This window comes from Phaenicophaeus curvirostris, chromosome 1 (assembly GCF_032191515.1).
Source record: "Phaenicophaeus curvirostris isolate KB17595 chromosome 1, BPBGC_Pcur_1.0, whole genome shotgun sequence".
NCBI lineage: Eukaryota > Metazoa > Chordata > Aves > Cuculiformes > Cuculidae > Phaenicophaeus > Phaenicophaeus curvirostris.
In genome coordinates, this window is record NC_091392.1 from 72532823 (window position 1) to 72555772 (window position 22950).

Sequence of the window (22950 nt, forward strand, 5' to 3'; positions counted from 1 at the left end):
CTGTAACTCCTAGGCCTGCAGCATGCCTGACACCAGCTGTAGGGACGTCTTACCTGTGAATATGACAAAACAGCAAAACTGGGTAGTGACAATTTCAGGACTGACTTAGATAATTTTAGTCCAGATTCATTCACTCTTTGTGAAAACATGCACTCTTACCTTCTCTTTTCAGACTACTGCCTCTTCCATGTCTATACAGTTAAGAAGTATTTACGTTGTTAAGCTAATCCTAAACCTTTCTCTACTAAAAACTATTTCAAGACTGACTCGTTACATTTCAACCCCGTTTATCGTGTACTTTATTAACAGTAGGGTTTATTTTACTAGCGTAGTAAATCAGGCAGGCAAAACTGAACATCTCATTCTAGAATAAACACAATGTGGCTTTTTAAGCTTCTAGACTCTTCATAGCTCACAGCTTGCTGAATTGCTACATGGTGCTGCAAAACTTTCCAAAAATCAGCAGGCCAGCCCAGAAAGTCCTAGATGAATCATTTGACATCCCCTTTTGTGCAAAGTGAAGCACTGGATACTGATGAATGTGCCAAATGCCAAAGCATGACACCTTGACAAATCACTGAGAGCCCTTTCCTCCCTGATGACTGCAGCTGCAAGTCCATCAGCTCCGAATAGCTCTCCTGCATCTGAACACACTTATCCCATGCACTTCCAAGAAATGGAGGTAGAAGCATTTTGAGCTAAGGCTGGGAGAGACCCAAGCCCAAGACTGGGCAAAGGTTTCCAGCAAGTAAAGATAGTAAGGGAGAAATTATGCATTATGAATTAAAGTATAATGCATATAGATCAAAGAGGGAATTATTAGACGGTGTTGAGTTTTTTTAACTGGGTCAATGAAAAGGAATTTTGTAAGATAATCACTATTTAAACTATCTTTGACCTAAAACTCATTTGTAGCATCCCAAGTTTAGGTGGGGACATGAGTGCTACACCTCTAACCACAACTTCCTCATGCAATATGTATGGCAGAGGCACAATTAAAATTAATTTGGATCCAGCAAATGCCCTGGTGTGACCATACAGGTTTAGCAGGGTTGTCTGAACGCTGCCATCTTAGTGCAGCACCTGTAACACCTCAAATGAGGACACTTGAAACATATGCAGGAAGGTTAATCCTCTCCTGACTACACCTGCTCTGAATAATCTGGGCACGTGGCCAGATGTGCACTCGTCCTGTTTGACATAAATGGATTGATAAGCCAGCTGGAGACCAGTGGAGGGACACCAAGATGGTTAGGGACTGGAGTATAGCTTGTATGAGGAGAAGCTGAGAGACCTGAGTTTGTCCAGCCTGTAGATGCCTCTGGGGAGATCTGTCTGTATCCTCTACTGCTTCATGGGTGAGAAGGCAGAGTCAGGCTCTCAAAGATATCCAGAGAAACTGTGAAATCTCCATCCTTGAAGCTGTTCAGAATTTGACTGGATGTGACCGTGAGCATGCTGCTTTAACTGTGAAAGTTACCCTGGCCTAGACACAAGGCTGGACTAAAGGAACTCCAGAGGTCCCTTCTTACACAAATTAGACTTTGATTCTGTTTTTCATACAAACATTTGGGGAATGGCTATTCTTTCTGAAAAGACTGGCATTCACAGATGACTATATCTACATAAAGCAGGGGAACTGAGTATTTCTTGGTTATTGTATCTTTTTTATTTATATTCATAGCTCCCTTGGGCAAAGAGAGTAAGTCAAAGAGGGGAAATGTTCCTGGTAACACCAGCCATCTGTCATGAATACCAAGCAGTGGAACTTGGATATTTTATTATGATAAACCGATATTTGCTTTTAGGAATTGTTTCACATCCTTTCTACATGACTACCTTGGCTGCCTGTGTTTCAGGTAACTATGTCAGTTAATTAAACAAAGCATACAAACCCCAGAGAGAGAGTTCTGAACACGCATTTAACCCAGCAATTGTTGTTGAAGCCCTGATGCCTGAAAACTTTTCTTTTTTTATTCCCCAGGTAATTTAATAAAAGAGAGTAGCACACACTATAAGCCTAGTATGCAAAGTGGTGCTCAACAGAGTATTTCTTATATTAGTATTAAAACATACAAGAGGCATTCCATGAAATGCAGGGGATTACTATCAATTCATTTGCACTGCTTTTGTGTTGAATACTTCCAAGCTAGGAATACGCTAATCAAGGGGAAAGAAAAAGTTGATGTGAACTTGCTATGTAAGTGCAATATTATTTTCTTGTTTCATCTTTGCCTTTCACACATGACTTATTCTCCTCCCAAAGTTCCTCAACAGCCCGAGTACCCCTCACAGGAGGCATGTGTGCTTATGGATAGGCACCATGGGAAGAATTGGCATCAGAGGAAAAACATAATTATGATTTAATCTGATCTGATTTAATTTGATCTCAATTTGAAAACCAATTTTCCTGAAGGCTTTCTCTGAAGGCAGTCATTGCCAAACATTTCAGAAACATGAAAATTTTGACTTTGAAGACGCATGCCAATGGAGGAAGCTTCTTACTGACCTGAGGCTGTTAGAAAATGACTAATTCTTATACTTATCATCTTCCATCCTTTTGGAATCCTCAACGTAAGAAGAATGTGCAGCTGTTGGAACGGGTCCAGAGGAGGGCTACAAAGATGATCAGAGGGCTGAAGCACCTCCAATACGAGGACAGGCTGAGAGAGTTTGGGTTGTTCAGCCTGGAGAAGAGAAGGCTCTGAGGAGACCTTATAGTGACCTTCCAGTACCTGAAAGGGGCTGCAGGAAAGCTGGGGAGGGAGTGTTTACAAAAGCTTGTAGTGACAGGACAAGGGGCAACGACTATAAACTGGAGAAGGGCAGGTTTAGATTAGACATAAGGGAGAATTTCTTCCCAATAAGGGTAGTGAAGCACTGGCACAGGTTGCCCAGGGAAGTTGTGGCTGCCCTATCCCAGGAGATGTTCAAGGCCAGGCTGGTTGGAGCCTGGAGCAGCCTGGTCTGGTGGGAGGTGTCCCTGCCCATGGCAGGGGGTTGGAACTGGATGATCTTTAAGGTCCCTTCCAACCCAAACTATTCTATGATTCTATGATTCTACGATCTATTATAGTGTAAAGGTAGATATTGATCAATTATGCCAAGTCCTTTTCAACCTCTTCTTGCATCCTGACCCTATTTAAACATTGTAGCATCAAAAAGTAGCCCCCCCACAACCTGGCTGTGGCAGACCCTACAGTCACTCTTTCTGCAAGTTGTCATTTACCTGTTTCTTCATTTGCGCACATAACTTGGAAACACCTTGGAAGTGCTTTCTTTAGAAGAAAGAAACTAAATCTGTTAAACTGAAGGAATTAAGGGAGATGTCAGTACATGTGCAACACTCATGCTGCAAGCTCTCTGACAGCTGTGCTGTCAGACAACGTTCAAGCCTACTCTCCTATTTTTCAAGATCTAGCCTCTCTAAAACCTCCCTTTCTAACTATAGTGCAGACTAATAAGGTGAAGCACTCATGAGTCAAACTTTTATACCCTTGACTCTTCTTCTAACCACTTGGTTTATGGGATTCTTTCCTTTTTAAAGTGATTTCTTCTCATGGCACCTAAAGCCACAGCCTTGCAGAACTGGAGGCAGCTGAGTCATCCTAGAGGATGTGTTGGATTGGTATAAAAAGAGGTTTTGTTTTTAAGGAAAATAAGGACGGAGGATGTTTTCAGTAGGGCTATGGAAAAAAAACCAGCATGCGAGCAGGGAAGGCACTGCAATTTGGAGGACAGCAACTCAACAGGACTTTTTGTTTTTAGTCTTACTGGTAGCGTGGTCAGCTCCTGGTGTTTGAAATCATTAAGCAGTTGGCTATTCTTGAAATAGTGCAGTTTTGTTAAGCCTGTTTTCTGTTGTCTCACTTGGTTTGACTCTTGATAAGATTTATCTGGGCATTTGCTGGTTTTGTTTCCTTTCCCTTGAAGACGGACGGAGTAACTCTGAGGCTAGAAATTGCCACTTGAAATGAAAGCTGAGGTTGTCTTGTGTATTTGGGTAATTGAAAAGAAAGGAAAAAAAAGGGGGGGTCTACAAAAGTCCTTATCTCCTCCCTGTATGGATTGGCAATGGATTCTTGATTCCCCTGTTTTCTTCCTTCTCTGTTGTTTTATAACTCCAGGACAGTAACCTGGCTTTCATGTCAGTTGTATATTTGAACTTAACCCACGCAGATCTTGCAGTTGGGTGGGGAGCACATAAGACTTATTGCTGGTTTATTGATGGCTGTTTAAAATACAGGATTGAATTACTGATGCACTTCCCCCTCAGTATATTACATGGTCACTTGTAGTGAGTTGAAGTGTTTAGAGGACATTTTCTTGTTATTGTTTCTGAATAGCTCTTATGCAACTGAGGGTGCAAAACAGAGGACAAAACAGGAAAGCAAACAAAAATAGAACTAGAAACCGTTTCTGGAAACCGCTTATTCTGCTACTATGTAATTTCTGCCCCTTTTACTTTCTGCAGATAGTCCAAATCAATTTTATACTGCTAAACAAAAGATCCATAAGGGATCAGGATCTTTGCTGTAAGTAATGTAAACACATCAAACTGAAAGGCACCCCTGTTTTTTCCCCCAGATTCTTTGACACCTGCAGTGCTTTACCTTAATGATTAATGTTGCTATTGTCTGATGCAGCTAATTGCAGCAGAAATTAATCCAAAGCTTTTGTCCTTAACTCTGTTTGTAACCTGACTAACTTTGTAAGCATTTCTATACTGATCATACCATACCAATAGTATATATACTTCAGCATTTTTTTTGTACCTTTTGCCCTTTGCTATTTATACTGTGCAATCAGCCATGTGTGTAATGAACATTGTTTTCTTTCTGCACATGGGTGACTGAATTGCTACAAAGCATGTGCGCTCCTCAGGCCCAAACATCTAAATTTGCTTTGAATGTCCCAGTCTGTTTGTGATTATGGTATTCAGACCAAGCAGAGCCATGCCCCGCGTTCACAGGAACCATTACCTGATTGTGTGAAGGACTGAGGAACAGCAAAAAGGCCAACACGAAGCAGTTTAAAAATATTCTGTTTACTTCTGTGGTGTTTTGTTTCCCTGCCCCTCCACCACCACCACCCCCCCCAAAAAAAACCCCAAAACCAAACAGAATGATAGAATGGAATCATAGAATGCTTTGGGCTGGAAGAGACATTAGAGATCATTCAGTGCCAACCCCTGCTGTGATCAGAGACACCTCCCACTGGATCCGGTTGCTCAAAGCCTCATCCAAACTGGTCTTGAACACCTCTAGGGATCTATATCCACAGCTTCTCTAGGCAACCCGTTCCATTGCCTCACTACCCTCACAGTAAAAATTTTCTTCTTAATATCTCATCTAAATCTCTCCTCTTTCAGCTTAAAAGCATTACCCTTCATCCTATCACTACACTCCCTGTTAAAGAGCCCCTCCTTTGAGCAGACAAAGGAAAAATCTGCGGTTTTTTCTCTTTTTTCCATAGGTAAATATCTTGTGATCTGAGAGATGAGTAGATTGTGACAGTGTGAACAATGCTCTGCCAAATCCTTATCTGAATATTGTTTTGCAAAGCCTTATGTCGTTTTCCGAAATTACCACCTTTGAAGTCAGAGCAGCAGTAATTTTCAACTGATGGCTGTCTCTGGGTTAGATTTTTCTTGTGTTTGCTACAAAGGAGATAAGGCTGCAAACAGCTGGACTTGTGCTTATCCAATATAACTGTCCACACTCTAGAATACAGTGGGACATCTCCAGGCACTGCAGTTGTAAGCTGTAAGCCTCTGGGTTGCTATGTGAGGCCAAATTTGTCCAAATCGTTCTTGGGAATGCTGCTTTAGTTATTTTTGCTGAGCCCTTCTTGCAATGGTATAGGAGGAAGAGAATGGCTGCTAGGGTATGGAAGTGCCCATGCTGAAGGGACAGAAGCCTTCAACTGGACCACAGGTGAGGCTGCCCTCCCTGGGGGAGCGAGTTGTCCTGCTCCACTCAGGCCCACAAAACCTGCTCTAAATAAGACTATCATAAGCACTAACCTAGTCATGAAACAATAACAAAATAAATAACCCTCCTGGAGTCCAGCTAGATCAGATCTATTTGACCTATCAGATCTACATCAGATCTTGCTGCAAATATCATGAGATGAAGGTTATCCAGTTTTCAGTTATATATAATTCTCCATGTAACTGAAGAAATAACCTTGTGTTCACTGACTTCACTGTTCCCACCACTTTCCAGGCAAATTTTCAGCCTATTACCTTTCTCATCTGAGCCCTTACTTATCTATTGCTGTCACTTGAAATCTTAGAAAATGTCCTGTAAAATAATGTAAGTTATATCTCTCTTATACTCTTTTGACAGTCAGTGTAAAAGTTTGAGAGAGAGGTCTTTTTCCTTTTCTTTTTTTTAGTGGAAATTGCCCTGGCTCTGTTGCTAAAGAAAGAAATTGTAACAGATGTCTCCGCACCCACATGGAGTTACCAGAACATCACAATCAGGCACAGTCCAGAAGCTTGGTAGAAGCTGGGGGCTTAGTAAGGGCTTTAGGCTCTTTTTTTCAGCACATAGTTGACTTCAGGTAGAACAAGGTGAGACCTCCAGCTCTTGCAGAAACAGTTGCTCATTTGAGGTGCCTCCCCTCTGGGGCACCATAGGTGTGGTGAGCTGCCCCAATCCAAAGCAGTGAAAACCAGACTTACCTACTCTGAGTTGGACAGCTAATTAATTTTTTCCTGTTCATGTTACTGCTCATCTGGCAATAGGTAATATGAAGTGCCTCAGGAGGTCCTGTGAGGCACAAGTAATCTCTGTTTGTAAAGCACTCCAAGGCACTTCACTGAAAGCTGGTAGGAAAGTGTCACCCTTGGCTACCAGCAAAGCCTGCACCTACACAACAGCCTGGCTGCTGAAGCAATAATTTCTGTATAATGACAAACCTGTAGTCACTTATTATGTCTCAAAGTGGCTTGGTCTATAAGGCACATGCCCTCTTTGGAGTGGCAATCTGACTTGTATTTGCACAGGAAAGCTTTACCAGCTATTACGGGCTGTATGTAGCAGGAAATGCCCAATGAAAGCATCATCTTCCACCCTGAAAATGTCACAAGTGGCCACTAAGATGGCTCACCTGGCCCGAAGTTAGTCTTAAATTTATCTCCATTGTTACTTCCACATATGACCAGAGCACTTATAAGCTCCCATGTAGACTGGGACCCTGTTGGAAGAGGAACCATCTGCAGGCAGAACGAAGGCAACCATGGCCCCAGGCAACTTGTTATTTTGGACAAGAGGCATCAGATGGATGCAGGTCAAAGGGAAGATAGAAGGAAACAAGGAGACCGCATCAGACAGTACAAGTCAAGTCACCCTGTTGCCTTAACCTTTCTGCAAACTTTTGCTTCCATCTGTACAAGAAAGTTCTACCGTGGTCAGACACAACAAGGAAATGGGAAGTAAGGAGTTACATGTTTCTCTCAATGTCTCCTCAGTGAATTGGGCATCTTGCATTAAAGGTAGGAGGTATGACACGTGGCTGCTGTTCAGGGTGAATGAAACTATAACCAGCTAGACAGCCTTTGACTAACAGAGGGGAGACAGTAGAAAAGACATAGGAGACAGCAAGAATATTAGGCAGATACTTGCACAATGACCCTGGGAAACTCTTAAAGTAAGTTCAAGACAATGAAGGGAAAAAATGGTGTCTTTCTCCCCAGTTTCCCCGCACGCCCAGGCAAACAGTCCTCTGCTATATGGCGTCTATAAATGAACTGAACTGTATCAATGAAATATTTGACTCTGTCATCTGTTTTTTCGCCTCAAAAGGAGACAGCATGCAGTTGCTGTATACTGACTTCCTGCTTGAGCTGCAGAACAGGATATGCTCAAGTAGAGGCAGGGTGCATCGCGGTTGCCCTTCAACACGAGACAGGTAGAACTGATGTCATTAACCTTTCCTTAGATCTCTGGCACTTTCTAGGAGGATTAAAAAAACAAACAAACAAGCCACAAACAATTTTTCTGCTTTCCCACTCTTGGTCTGAGCTTGGGAATTTTTGGAACCAGATGCAAAATTAAGTTTGCTTAAGTTTTAAATGAAAACGTGTCTTTGTGTCCCATTGAGCAGTCCCTAAAAACAGCAGCATGCTTTTTAAAAAGTACCACATGTTGCATCAGAACAACTCACCAGACAGAGCTCTTCAGTTTATCCCAGCACTTGGAGTCTCCTTCTTTTTTTTCACTCGCAAAAATGAGATCTTAAAGTAGACATACACCCCACCTGAATCCATAACAAGACTGACTCTTGAAGCAAGCAAACTCACTGCTGCTGGTGTCAGATTGATGACAGAAATCAGGGATGAGTCTCAAAAGTCCTGAGTATTCAAGTCATGCAATGTCTCTGGTATTTTAGAGAAAGAGAATAGAGAGGGAGAAAAGACTGTTGTCCTAGACTGCTCCTTAAGGCACTCACGGGGTATAGGAAGGAGGAAGAAAGATTCCAAAATACACACAAGTATTTTATCTTAAAAATTGGCTGAAAAATTGTTTGGCATCTTCATCTTCCACAACTTACAGATGGCATGAAGTCCAAAATTTGCATAGAGACTGAGAACCCTGAATGAAAGTAGGGGTCTCCTAAGCAAGCATGAGAAGTCCCAAGGAACAGAAGGATTTTGCAGACCACAGAAGTTAGTTACTCCCATAGTCTTCTCACCAGGATTGCTGGCACTCATGGATCCACTTATGCCTTCCTGCAAATCTTACAGGCAGTCCCAGAGCTAAGCTTGAGGCCGTTAATTCAGTTACCAAATCAGTTATGAAACCCACAGGCACTGTTAGACTGAGCCTGCTAGGAGTCAGATGCTTCTGAAAATGTCACTCTCATGTCTTTATCCACAGGTCGTTCTCTTTGCCTGCCTCCTGCTGTCTGGCTTGTCACACAGCCAGCTCTTGCTTGATTACCCTCCCCTCAATTCCCACCTTATCCATGAAACCAGGCAGAGCTGAATTCACTCCACAAACTGAAGATCTCCAAAGACCCCAGAGGCACTGCTGGAAATCCCCTCCCACATACACAAATGTTCCTTGAAGACCAAGAACACATTTCTGAAGCATTTCCTTTTTCTTAAGTCTTGTCTGCACATGAGGTGGATGCAACTGCCATCTTCGCAAGTGGGAAAGAACCATTGTGAGGTGCAAGGTGTCTCTGCCAGCCTGGGGGTACCTGCAGCAATAGCAAACAGAAACAGCAAAAGCAATAGATCCCTAACAGGAAAGGCAGCTGTGGCCAGTACTGTGACCCAGGGTGAAAGTTTGGGTGGATTGCTCCATTCTTACTCTGCTGTGAAAAATTCATAAGAAGTCTTTGTCTCTTCATTTTAAACATTGGACTGCCACTTGCCTTCTGGCTAAGCTTCTTCAGAGTACAGTTGGATTATTTTCTCTCCTCAAAATTTAAGAGGTGATTTTCTCAAATGGTCACGCAATCTTAGATGCCATGGGCTTTAAGATGAAACAACACATGCATATTTCTATTTATATCCTGAATCTTGTGGTAAAATTAAAAGTTGTATCATTGGATCTTGGGATACCTGGACTCCTTTTCATGTGAGGACAAAGCTTTATCTACCTTCATTTGATTTCACTCTAAACACAATTAGTCCTTTCTTGGTCAAAGAAGTAAACGATCATAGCTCCATGGAGTTCACCATGTACTTTATTCATTGAATTGAGCTGTAGCATTTGTACATCACGCCAGAATAATGTATGTATTAGATAACGATTTCAGAAGGCAAAACTGGCCAGTAAAAATAAAAGTGTTCCTCGTTTCTATCTTTTAAATTCTTACCACTTGTCCTGTTTACTTGTACTGGCACAGGTAATGCTGAGCTGATATTTCGATAATGACTCTTGCTGCAAATCTTTCCTGAAGCTAATTTCATAGCTTAAGGCTGGAGCTAAAACAGTTTATGGAAGGAAAAATGCTTTGCTAAGAGCTTTTATAACACCTGCCGAACTGAGGATGGTCACATCCAAACCAGTTTTTACTGAGCTAGAAAGGGTAAGCTTGCACCTGCCCTGCTCCAGGGGCTCTTGGGTGGGGATGAAGTCCTCTCACAGTACAGGCCCACGGTTCCATCTCCTGAATCTGCTTGCAAAGTGCTGATAAGGAAAGGCTTTATGCCCAGGCTGGGTTGGCTTTTACAGGCCACTGGAGTTACTTCCTTGCAATTTATATGGTTAAGATCAACATGTCACAGAGGAGGAAATGCAAAGACAGGCTTCCAGGGATAAGGTCACTGTGCTTGTCAGAAGCAAAGGCACAGATAGGAACAACACTCCCTTCTGTCCCAAAGTCATTCTGAATAACTACATTATGACTGTCACTTGGACATTGATAGACAAAAATTAAGACAATTCAAAGACAACTACTGGAATATGAATTGGAGAAATTATGGAATTTTTTTTTCAGAGAACAACAGAAAAATAACAAGTTTAACTGCGGATGAAACAGGAACCTGGGCAGGAACTCATCATACTTCTGAGACGAACATCACTATGAAAGAAAAATCTGCAAAAAAGAAATTATAAATTAATTACTTGTTTGGTACTCATTTCAGGCAGGGGAAATGACAGCCTGTAGTGAGAACCAGTCAGTCACTTCTCCAGCTCCACAGCAGCCTGAAACATGAATGCCGCAAATGCAGCTCATCAGGGGAGCCCAGGCCTCCAGAGAGACATGGTTGTCTTGAAGCTGTGCAACTCCTGCATTTGAGGAATTATGAATGAAGAATTTCCTGCTGCTAGTCTGTGCACAACAGAGCTCAAAGTGCTTGGCATACTGTATGTTTCCCGAGTATCACAAAGTGAAAGTCAAGAGCGATTAATATGCGCAGCCATGAATGCACAACTGAAATAAGCCAACCAGTGGCAGTAAATCTGCAGTAAAGAAACGAAACAGAGCCAAGAGACAGGGAAAGGAATGCCTCTCTCCCCTTTCCTCAGGAGGAGGCTGGAAGCTGGTGGAAATCTTTTTTGAGGTTAAGGGGAACAGCTGTATGTTGTTAGCAAGTCCCTTTACTCTTAATAACATAGTAGCAGTGCAATTTAAGAGAATAGAAGGAATGTGAGGAAACCAAAGGAAGGCTTTTTAGAGTCTTGCCTTTTGTTTTGTTCGGAGTTTTTTGAGGTCATTCAGGATGCTTCAAAAACTGTTCATATAAGTGGAGAAGGTAGCAGAAAGGCAACCACTGACAGAGAATGAAAATGGTAAAAATTCTGTTTTAATTAATGCAAACTGTCCCGGTAACTGGAAAGCCCTTACTTGTAAAGAGTTAGTAATTACAAACAAATAAGTAGTAAGAGGAAAAATTTCTGTGGTGAGTGTTCAGCTCAGTCCTCTCATCCAGTCTTCATGTTGTTAAAACTAAATTATTGATTGCTATTTTTTCTGTTAAGAAACTGAGAGTAAGGGAAGAGGCAGGGGGCGGCATAACCCTTCAAGTTAGTGGAAAATGATCCTGGTCAGGTACAAGTGATGGTGGGGTGAAATGGTTACCAGAATTTTCTTTGGCTGCTGGGGGAGAGAGGGAAGCTTTAAGGGGGACAAGATTTTGGACCAAAGACTGCTGGTCTAGAGAGACACTCTTTTCTGTCTGTAGTTTAGCTAATATTCAACCATTGAATAAACAAAGCCATGCACCTGGTATGGCTTTTTATTTGATGAGGGAATCATTAGCAAGTGTATGTCTTTCCAAGGCCTCTCTAAAGCCACTTTGAGATTGTGGTAAGGATGCATTTGTGTATCTTCCTTAACAAAATGCCTGCCACATCTCTTGGGTGTTCTAAGGCTACTAAACAGCCCCCACCTAAGAGGTGCTTTAATATCTGCTTCTGAAAGGCAAAACAATCTATCAGTAGCAGATAAAGGAAGTTTTGATAAACAGCCTGTTTCCCTGTTTTTTAACCTTTTCAGGACACATAGAAAGATGTTAGGTTTCTGTTTGATGCATTAACAGAAAAACAAGGTCTGGTTTTGTAAAGGCTTCATTTGCTGATGTGCTGCTCCCTGTTGCTTTGCTAATACTCTTTTTGATTCAAAAAGGGGGAATGGGAGCTTCAACACCAGCATTTTACAAAAGAGCTGGGGTTAACAGGCATTAATACAAGTCATGGCCAGCTATTGAATTTCTTTGTGTGGCATCAGACAGCTTATACAAGATAGAACTCTCTTTATTTTATTTAAAATCCACAGTGTCACACATGCACGAAGTATGATTTAAATTCCTGTTTATAATTAACACACAAAGCCCTTCCTAAATTACATAAACTTCTTCTATGCGGTAATGGAGGACATTGTTCAACCCAGTAAGGGTCCCCTGAGGTTCTTCACCATTGCAGTTCTTTTTGATCTCCTTTCTTATTGCTTCTTCTTCTTCCAAACTAAGTCAATGTTTTTGTATGTTGCATGGTTTTATGTCCATCGCTGTTGCCTCTGCCTGGCTCCACTGGAGTGTGCAGCTCTCAGCAAAGGAAAGGGTTAAAGATGCTGGCCCAGAAAGCAGCAGTGCCAGAGGCTCCCCATTAACTGAGGGCCGACAGGAGAGGGGATTAGGGGGAAAGAGATAAGGCAGATTTCTGCCTGGAGACCCCATCCTCACCAGGAGCAAAGGAGAGTGAGGGGCTGCCAGAGAGACTAAAGAGCTGAGAGCATATCTAGGCAGGGGTATCAACCACTGAACTGAACTTGCAGCACTAGGCTTGAAAAGCCTCAAAATCAGTCAATATGTGGCAGTGGACACATTCCCACTTCTGAAGTGATTTCCCCCTGTATTTTTCGGTGTAGCCTGCCCTAACTCCTGCTGCTCTCCAGCACGTGGGGGGGGGGTGGGGGGGGTGGGGTAGGGAAGGGCTTTAATCAGGAGGGTCACATGGATTTTCTCCCAACTCAGAGAGTTCCTCTCAGTTCCACCCAACAAATGTCAGTTATTAAAACCACCAGAGCAACAACTTAGTCTGCATTTCATTATCGGCACTTTGATCAAAGGTTCTGCATGATCTATAATCAAAGCAAACTTCATCTAACAAGTAACAACAGTTAGAAGTATAATTTTCAGGAACATTTTCTTAGATATATTTCAAGATGAGTAAAACCTATGACGATTGTATGCATGAACTGTTAATTTATGATGGCACATTAGAACGTTGCAGCAATAGGAATCAAAGTAACACAGTATGAACACAAATGATCTCTAAGAAACTTCAGCAAGAGGCAGTCTGGATGTATTTCTGATGCAGGCAAGGCCTGCCTTTGCTGTTTACTTCCCTCTCTGGTTCTCAAACATATCATATCACATCTTTCTCTTTGGAGATCAGGAAGAGTATGCTAATCTCTTCCTTTGGTAGGAATCTAATTCTGCTCTGTGGGCTTAGTATGCAGATATTCCATGAACTTAGTCCAAAATCTGCTGAAATCACAATAGATGACTTAAGTGGTAATTTATCAAGGTCTTGGTGTAAGGTACAACATGGTGTGAATAAGGCTAACACAGTTAAATCTTGAATGAACGCTACAGAAATGAAAGACTTCATTAAGGTTAAAGAAAAAAAAAAAAGTACCTTTGCTTTTGGAACCTGAAAGTTAAAAAAAAGTCCAAAAATCTTAAGAACCTACGTAAAAATTATATCACTTTACACCATGCTCTAACATGCTTTTTTTTTTCTGAAATAATAAAGTAAATTGAATGTTTTGAGTAAAGATTAAGAACCATTCAGGATCTCCTACAATTCTTTTTTTTGTTCCATATGTGCTTCCAGCCTTTATCATGTATGAATAAGATATTGAGGTGTTAAACTAGGTCTTCACTGAGAAACAAAGAAGCCTGTCAGCCTAAACAAGGCTCTTCTACTATTTAACATATACACCCCAATTATCTGTAAAACAGGACTTTCACTCTGCTAATTACATGTACAATTATGATTCAGGTTATTGACATGAAAGTGCATGTAATAATTGCACAATAAATTCAAGTGAGTGCTTTCCAACCATCTCCCTAAAGAGTTACATATTTCTAAAGGTCTTACATCTCTGTTGTGAAAGTTATACCCTTCCATTACGAAAACATGCTTGCCTGGGTTTGTTGGGTTTTTTTTTCAATTTTACTTGCCTGGTGTGTGCATCTTGGTACTTGGTTACATTTCTTGTAGAAGTTCGCAAGAAACAAGCAGTGTTTTTGCCTCTCAGAACAGACTGCTTTTGTTCCCAAATAACAGTACCTCTCTTTTTGAGCTCAGATACTAGATACCAGCGAGTGAGAAAAGAAACCCTCAGATGTCCTACCAAAGCCTTCGCTGCATTTTGACTCTGTGCAGCATCAGAGCCCAAAAACACATAAAAGAGTGAGCATCCACAGCTGCTTGAGTGCTTGGGGTGAAATATTTTTTAAAAGTCAGGAATATAGCCTCTGGAGCCATTGTCATTTCAGCTTCTGACCTTACATTACACACTACTACAAAGCAGAATTAAAAGTCGAGGTTTGCCTCCCAGGGTTCAGCCTAGAGTTAGGTCTGTGATTTGAAACAGCCACAACTCACACAGCAACAAAGCTGAAGTGGAAGCTGCCAAAGGTAAATCGTTCCTCTGGGATTTCTACCCCAGCTTTTTTTTTTTTTTGTCCTTTTTCTGAGCGCCAGCAGGACAATGAGACTATTAAACCATTCAGCTTTGTTTTGCACGCTATGGAAACCCGAATTCCCTCTTGGGAGAGGATCTCTGTTAAGAGGAGAAGCTGCTATTAGCGTCTGTAATCAAGCAATTCAGCCAAAGAAACAAGCGCCTCTTCAAGGAGCCTCACATCCTGTGTTTTACACCGCTCTGCCCAGGCAGCTCCTTGTTCTTGAGTCTAGATAAGTGAAATAGAGCAAAACCAGCTCTGTCTGCATGCACGGGAAATATTTTACCTACCAACTGAAGCAGCTGTACTTTCCATATTCTTTTCTTTTTTCCTTCCTGTCCTCACTATATTAAATCTAACAAAAATTATCATTAAATACATTTTAAGTGAAAATTGAATCAAAAGGCCAGAATATGAAAAACATATCCTTACATGAAATCAAAGGACATTACTCACAGGATGTATAACAAATGTTTTAAAAAGCACCAAGTCAAGCTTAGTGGCCAAATGCAAACATGGTCTGCTCCATCTGGCATTCAAACCCCACACTCTTAAACTCTGACTTCAGGCAAGGTACTGATGCACTGCCTGCCAGGGAGTAACAAAAAATGCTCTTTCCCAAAATGTCTGGTTTCAATAATATTGGATATTAAATGGTTTCTTTGGTGGTTTTTTTTCATTCCTTAACACAAAACATTGCCTACTAAGGAATGCCGGGCAACAACTTGGCTATAATAATGTGATTTATAGGGTCAGATCCTGCAGTCCCAGAGGTGAAGCATCCCTGTGCTTTAGCATGAACATTTGAAAGCCCACTGGGAAACAGCAGAGGCGGCTTCGAAGGGGAATAGCCCTGACAGATAGTCAACAGATGTACTCAAGCTACAGCAACAAGCTATCAGTAATCACCACTTGACTACAGAACTTTTCATTCATTGCCACGCATGATTGCATCACCAGGGCTCGGTCCCCTTATTTAGACAAAAGCTGGCTCTGAAACCTACACTTCTTCTGTATTAAGGGTAGGTGTCACATGGCTGATGGTTAGTCACTTCATACCAGGTTTCCTAGCCCTGACTCATAAGCTACTCTGTGTGTGGGTCTGATTGCAGGAGTAGGCTATGTCCTGGGGCAGCTTGGATGGTTTGCAGAGCCAAATGGGTCCAAGCGTTTTGTTGAGTTCATGCTTGATATTTCCTGGCTCTGTCAGGTACACAGCCTTGCATTACACAGCCCTTCCTCTCAAATCTAGCCTGAGCTATAACCGAAGAGTTAACCACCTTCAGATGCTGCAAAGAGACAACTGAGGGAGAGCATCAGCACTTTCCAGACTTCAAATATAGCATCAATTCAAAGACCAAAACAAATCTGCCTTACTGGTGGGCCACACGGGTGTCCTAGATCTACAGCTCCCTCAGCATTGCCATCATCTGAACTTATAGCTTCACTGTTCACTTCAGTCCACATCTACCTCCAAAACAGGTTCTCACTCATTCCTTCTGCAACAGGTGCTGGTGTGGGGATAGTGTCAAAAGTTATCTCCCCTAGGGGAAGGAAAATCTGTTATTCTTAACAATGTTAAGTGGGTTACTCAGAAGGTATCATCTGTTGCTGCTGAGTTGCTGGATTGCTATGGTGTTGATCCACCCAACTGTATTTTTTTCATACTTGTCATGATTATTCATCTATCTGGAATTGGCACAGTAATGTCAAAATCAAAGGGGGTACATATAAAACCATTAAAGGACAAATCTAAATTATTAATAAGCTTTTCACAATGCCAACATGTGCCGGCCAGACTTGTTAAAGAAAATCTCAAGTTGCTTCATCTTAAAACCAGTGGGATTTTGGTTTGGATTTATTTTTTTTTTGCCAGTGTTACTACAAGCATTACAGCATAAACCACAAAGTATTGGAAACTAAACTCCAAAGTGCTAGTTGGAGTAGCCAGCTTAAATACCACTGATGAGGCTTTTCAGCTTGTTTCCTCGGGGAAGGAAGGCTAAGGAGGATCATGCTGTCTATCCCATCCTGTCTTAATCTTTTCCTTCCTCCTCCTTCCATAAATATTGAACCTCTTAACCAACTTCAACTAATTTGACAGAAGACAGAGAATGGAGGTTTGCAGAAGATTCATGAGACAGGGACTGGGTAGATGAGAGAGACCTTGTAATGCCCTGAGTGATGGAAAGGCTGATTAACTCACCCTGAACTATACATCAGAGAATCCACAGATGACAGAGCCAATAGAAGTGAAACTTGTTACTTCTTCCATCACTGGAAGAACTTGTTTTTTCTTGTAACACAGTCCCCATTGTGTGGATCTTCCTACCTGTCTTCTTTAACATATTTTAACTAGAGCTGTCAACCCACTACAGATTCTTAGCTGTGCATCCCTGTGCAGTGCAGCCATCTCTGAATGCAGTAGTCCACTTTTATAGCTTAAAAATTATTTTTCTAGGCCTTAACCACTACAAAAGAGAAACACACATGATGTTAAATCATTGAGTATTGGAATTAATTCTGTGTCTTGCTGCTGAGTTTTTATTCTGCTTTCCCTTGCTGTCTTCTTTATCATCTCTGTGTACTGCACAAATCAGAACAAGCGCCTGACAGCTCAACACAAACATTTAGTTTGGTAACTTGAACAGAGATCACCTATTCTTGTGGAAAAGGACAGACAGTTTGGAATGGTAACTAACTGAATCTGGCTATTTGCAGCCAAAGCAGGATTTGAGCTGATTTAAAGATGAAAGGCTCTGTATCTCATTTACCAGCTCTCCAGGCCATCTGGCTTTCTAATCAGGAACTCATCCACAGAAATATACAGAAAAAATTAAAATACACTTCACACTATTAGCTCTTTCATTTCATGCTCAGTAAGATAAAGAAGAATTAATTTTGAAAACCCATAATGCAAAACCTCATGCACCTTCCTTGAGAGGTACAGATGTATGAAAGAAAACCCTTCTAATTAAAGTTCTTAAATAACAAAGGACATCGTTCACATTTGGTTTGTACATCCATCATAGACACACACTTACTGAACATAAAGTTGATGGAAGAAAAATCGTGGCTACCACTAATCTCTTGGATATGCAGATTAGCAGTATTAGAAAATTTCCAGTGTGTCCATCATGACACACAGATTCACTGGGGTTCATGTACTCAAAGGAAAGACACTGATTTTGTAGAAGGGTGTTACAACCACCAGAAGACCAAGCAGGCTTATCTTTGCTTGCCGGTTACCTTCCTGGGTATCCTGGTAGCCAGTACATTGTGTATCCTTCTACAACTAGTAGAAGTTCTGCTCCCTACACTCACCAGCTGGTGGTTCCTCACATTTCAAACTGGATCCTTTGCTCTTAAATGACTTCTGTGGAAAGCTTTGCACTACATTGGTTGTTTTGGAGGTGCACATTTTCCTAAGTGTTTTTTGCATGTAGTATATTCTCTGCTTTGCAGTTGCTAAAGTATAAGGGAGTAATACTCATCCCAGTTTCTCCAAAATATCATCTCCCATCTCAAGTGCTATGATGTCCTTATCCCTGTCCATGGGGTGTCCTAGAAGAGAGACCTCAGCTGAGCTATCACTACTCATTCGTTGGGGCATGCAGCACCAGGCAAGGCAGATGGGGGTTGGAAGGCAGGAGGGGCATGTAGTATTTGGTGGCTTAGATACCACTCACCACATGCTGGCCTGTGAGTCTGCTGTGTCCTACCAAGCAACATGGTGACAAGGTCCTCCGACTAGCAGTGGGACAGATCTTGGCTCCTACAACTCCCAGCAAGCATGAGATGCAGCATGTCCAAATTAGGTATCTATACCCAATACCACTGAACTGTTATTATGCCCTGCATCTTGCAAAACCTTTCATCTTCCATGTAAACTCCTTGGACAAATCCTGACTGTAGAGAATAACACACACAGAGATACTATGTTTTCTCAGTTCTTCTTGGTCATTCCTCCCTAATGCCACTTAAGCATTTCCTCCAGCCACAAGTGGTCATGGACACAATTTCACCTCACTAAACCCAATTTTTTCCAACTTACTTCTGGAAGCCAATCCATCTTAGAGGGAGAGCAAATCTGCTTATCCACTGCAAGCAGACAGATGGTATATCAGTGTGAAAACATGAAGTAAGGATGCTGGTTGGAATTCACCTTGCTAAATATATGTTCATGCTGTATGCCATCACATTCAGGCTCAGGTCTGTCAGGCAGTCCACTAGCTTTGGGATCACAGAAAAACAAAATCACTAGGTTGGAAAAGACCTACAGGATCATCGAGTCCAACCATTCCTATCAAGCACTAAACCATGGCCCTCAGCACCTCGTCCACCTGTCACTTAAACACCTCCAAGGGTGATGACTCAACCCCCTCCCTGGGCAGCCTGTGCCAGTGCCCAATAACCCTTTCCATGAATATTTTTTTTCTGATGCCCAGCCTGAACCTCCCATGGTGGAGCTTGAGGCCATTCCCTCTTCTCCTGTTCCCTGTCACTTGGGAGAAGAGGCCATCACCCTCCTCTCTACAATCTCCTTTCAGATAGTTTTAGAGAGCAATGAGGCCTCCCCTCAGCCTCCTCTTCTCAAGGCTAAACAACCCCAGCTCCCTCAGCCGCTCTTCTTAAGACTTGTTCTCCAACCCCCTCACCAAATTCGTTGCTCTTCTCTGGACTCGCTCCAGAGCCTCAACATCCTTCTTGTGGTGAGGGGCCCAGAACTGAACACAGGATTCGAGGTGCGGCCTCACCAGTGCCGAGTACAGAAGGAGAATAACCTCCCTGGACCTGCTGGTCACCTAGTTTCTGATACAAGCCAAGTTGCCATTGGCCTTCTTGGCCACCTGGGCACACTGCTGGCTCATGTTCAGTTGACTGATAGTAAACACCCCTAGGTGTTTCTTCTCCTCCAGGAAGCTTTCTAGCCACTCTTCCCCTAGTGCATAGCGCTGTGCAGGGTTGTTGTGCCTCAAGTGTAGGAGACAGTATTTGACCTTGTTGAACCTTATGCCATTGATCTAAGCCCAATTAGGTCCAGCCTGTTCAGATCCCTTTGCAGAGCCTCTCTGCCCTCCAGCAGATCCACGCTTCCTCCCAGCTTAGTGTCATCCACAAACTTGCTAAGGGTGCACTCAATGCCTTCATCCAGGTCATTGATAAAGACATTGAACAGGGCTGGACTCAGCACTGAGCCCTGGGGAACCCCACTTGTCACTGGCCTCCAGCTGGATTTCACACCATTTCCCACCACTCTCTGGGCCCGGCCATCCAACCAGTTTTCCACCCAGGAGAGTGTGCGCCTGTCCAGGCCAGAGGCTGACAGTTTCTCAAGCAGAATGCTGTGAGAAACTGTGTCAAAGGCTTTACTGAAGTCCAGCAAGACCACATCCACAGCCTTTCCCTCATCCAGCAGCCGAGTCACTTTGCCATAGAAGGCGATCAGGTTAGTTTGGCAAGACCTGCCTTTTGTGAACCCGTGTTGACTGGGCCTGATCATCTGGTTCTCTTGCATGTGCTTCATGATAGCACTCAAGATCACCTGTTCCATGACTTTTCCCTGGCACTGAGGTCAGACTGACAGGCCTGTAGTTCCCTGGATCCTCCCTCCAACCCTTCTTATAGATGGGCACAACGTCAGTCAGTCTCCAGTCAAGTGGAACTTCCCCAGTCAGCCAGGACCGCAAGCACATCTGCCAGCTCCCTCAATACTCTTGGTTGGGTCCCATCTGACCCCATAGCCTTGTGGGTGTCTAGCTGGGCAAGCCAGTCTCTAACCACCTCCTCTAGAATCATGGAGCTTTGTTCTGCTCCTCTAACTCCTGGGTATGTACACACAGGGAACAACTTTCCTTACTATTAAAGGCCGAGGCACAGAATGCATTAAATACCTCAGCCTATATCTGAGATGGAATTAGGTGGACTAAACTTTCAAAAGTTCCAAGCGCTGCCTCCTCCACACAGTAAACCTCAGTGTACTGCAAGTGGTGATTCTCTATATGAGGTTCTCTCTGACAGGCCAGTGTTACAGCCCGTATCCCACAATGCAACCTGCCTTCATTCACACATGCACATACACAGCCTGTGTTGAAAAGAATCATTGAATCACTAGGTTGGAAAGGACCCACTGGATCATTGAGTCCAACCATAAGAGAAGCTGTTCTGGTACTGGGAGCCATAGGCTGGGAGAAAATTTGGCATTGCCGCTGCTGCTGGGACCGTGCTGCAAGGAACTCGGTCCTGGCTCCCTTACACAACTCCAGGAGCCAGATGTGTACCCCAGCACAACCCCCAGCACAACCCTCTCTCACATGTTGAGAAAGAAAATGCTTGAGAGGACTCAGTGAAATGCAAATTTAGATGGTTCAAAAATAAAATCAAAGTCAGAGGTTTTGCACAGGAAACAGGGAGGTGGTAAAGGAGACTGAATCCATTTCATTGAAATGCAAAGTGCAAATTTTCCTTACCAGGAAGAGCAAAAACCCACTTAGGTTGATGATTTTTTTTTAAAGGAGCAGGAGAGTAACTGGTAACAGAACTTATGCTAGTTTGGTTCTGAGAAACAGTGTGAATTAAGTCACCCCTTGTGTAATCTTGCAACTGCTGCATGATACTTTCCAGATTTGTCATCACTGCTGGTTTTGAATACATGAGGAAAGAAAAAGTGTATTGAGATGCAGATAGGAATCCATCCAAACTGATACCAGCATGTTTTAAGTGCATCTAGTATTTATCATCTGCCCAAGTTCCCTATTAGCTTTAGTCATTCATCTCTTCAGCTGCCTGTTCTGTGCTGCTTCTAGGTGGCTGAATTTCTTGCACACAAAACTGACAAATGCAGAGGCCCCAACCACAGATCATGTGGGTGGCTGTTTCACAGACGACCATTTTGCCATCCTTAGAAGCTTTTTCAGCTTTGTCAGGCTGTGTTTGAGTGGATTCATCTTATCCAGGAGATGGAAAAAAATGGGATTTGGTTTGACAGGCAGAAACAAAAGATGATTTGGCTTAGCCTGATTTTGTCTTAGTCTGCTGGTTCAACCAGCAGAGAATGTTAGCTGGCCGAGGGAGCAGCTAGGAGGAGGATGTCTTGGAGAGGGCATTGAATTCAGCAGGAACCAAGCCCAATGAGCAATGGTCTGTGTTGGCACATGCACCGGTGATGGAGGCACAACCCCTACTGCCAGCTCTCTCAGCATCATTTCTCATACAGCACTTGTACTTCTCTTTCAGACTCCCTTGGTCTCCAGCCACTGCTGCCAGTGCACTAATTGGTAATACATCTTCACAAATCACCTTTATATCATAGTTCTTGTCCTCAAGATTTTGTTTTGCCATTGACCCAACCACCCTTCTGTGCAGCACTGACATTACACAACTGCCTGTCCTGTTTCATCAGGGTCCTGTCCCAGCTAAAGAACAAAGAAAACAAGCTGTGTGGGCAATGTTTTTTTGATTAATTAACAAACTAGACAGGGTATTTTTCACAGTCTCCTTTGTATTTCCCAGCCACCGAGTTTCTGCTTCTACTGCATGCTTTTGCCTCTGTGTGTGTGCCAGCCCACACCTACTCTTTGTCGCATTCCTGTGACGGCACCATTGCTGTCCTGCAGTGACAGTAGTGACAAAATCTGATGATTCTTTCATTCCAGCTTATTCTGATGACTGTACATGTTAAATAACAATACAGGCTGCTGAAGAAATGAAGTCTGTTTTCCAAAATGGCTCTATCATATGGATTCTTTAACAGCTACGGAAAAAAAAAAAAGCAAGCTCATTAACTTTCCATGTGGGAAGAAATCATGAAAAATTCTCTCCTCTCCTGGTCCTCCTCCATGAGTGTGTAGAAGTGTGTAGAAAGTTAGTGGTATTGAGAACATAACTCGTCTCTTACGTGTTACTGAAATTGCCTTAGTAATTCTTAGGAGAGAACAGAGCAGCAGTCACACATAAGTAGAACCTGTAAAAATGATGCAGGTTTGGTGTTGTATTATCTTTTAGAAGGCAGGGCAGGAAAAGAAGCCAAACAAGCACCCTAGGAGAGGAAGAAGAAAATACAAAATACTGGAGCTTTGTGTCTCCCTAGCTGTTGTCCGGAGGGCTGTCAGGGAGGAGGTTGGTACATTACTCTGTTTGCTGGAGAAGAGAGGGCTTTGGGCAAACAAACAACTTCAGCACTGTTTTTTTGTTGACTCCAAGATGTAGAGGAGACACAGTCAACCTTTTAAGTAAAGATTATCTCCAGTACAACTGGTGTCAATAAGCACAAAGAGTGCTGATGCTTCCGG

The 22950-nt window shown here is 42.7% G+C and overlaps 1 protein-coding gene across 1 annotated transcript in view; it reads right to left on the reverse strand.

The window, feature by feature from the left end:
• Nucleotides 1-2980: 2980 nt before the first annotated feature.
• The window catches only part of ITPR2 (inositol 1,4,5-trisphosphate receptor type 2), a 998050-nt gene continuing 978080 nt past the window's right edge, over nt 2981-22950 (reverse strand). The window contains exon 58 of the transcript XR_011337952.1: nt 2981-3067. The gene's annotated coding sequence lies outside the window, so the exon portion shown is untranslated. The remainder of the gene's footprint in view (nt 3068-22950) is intronic.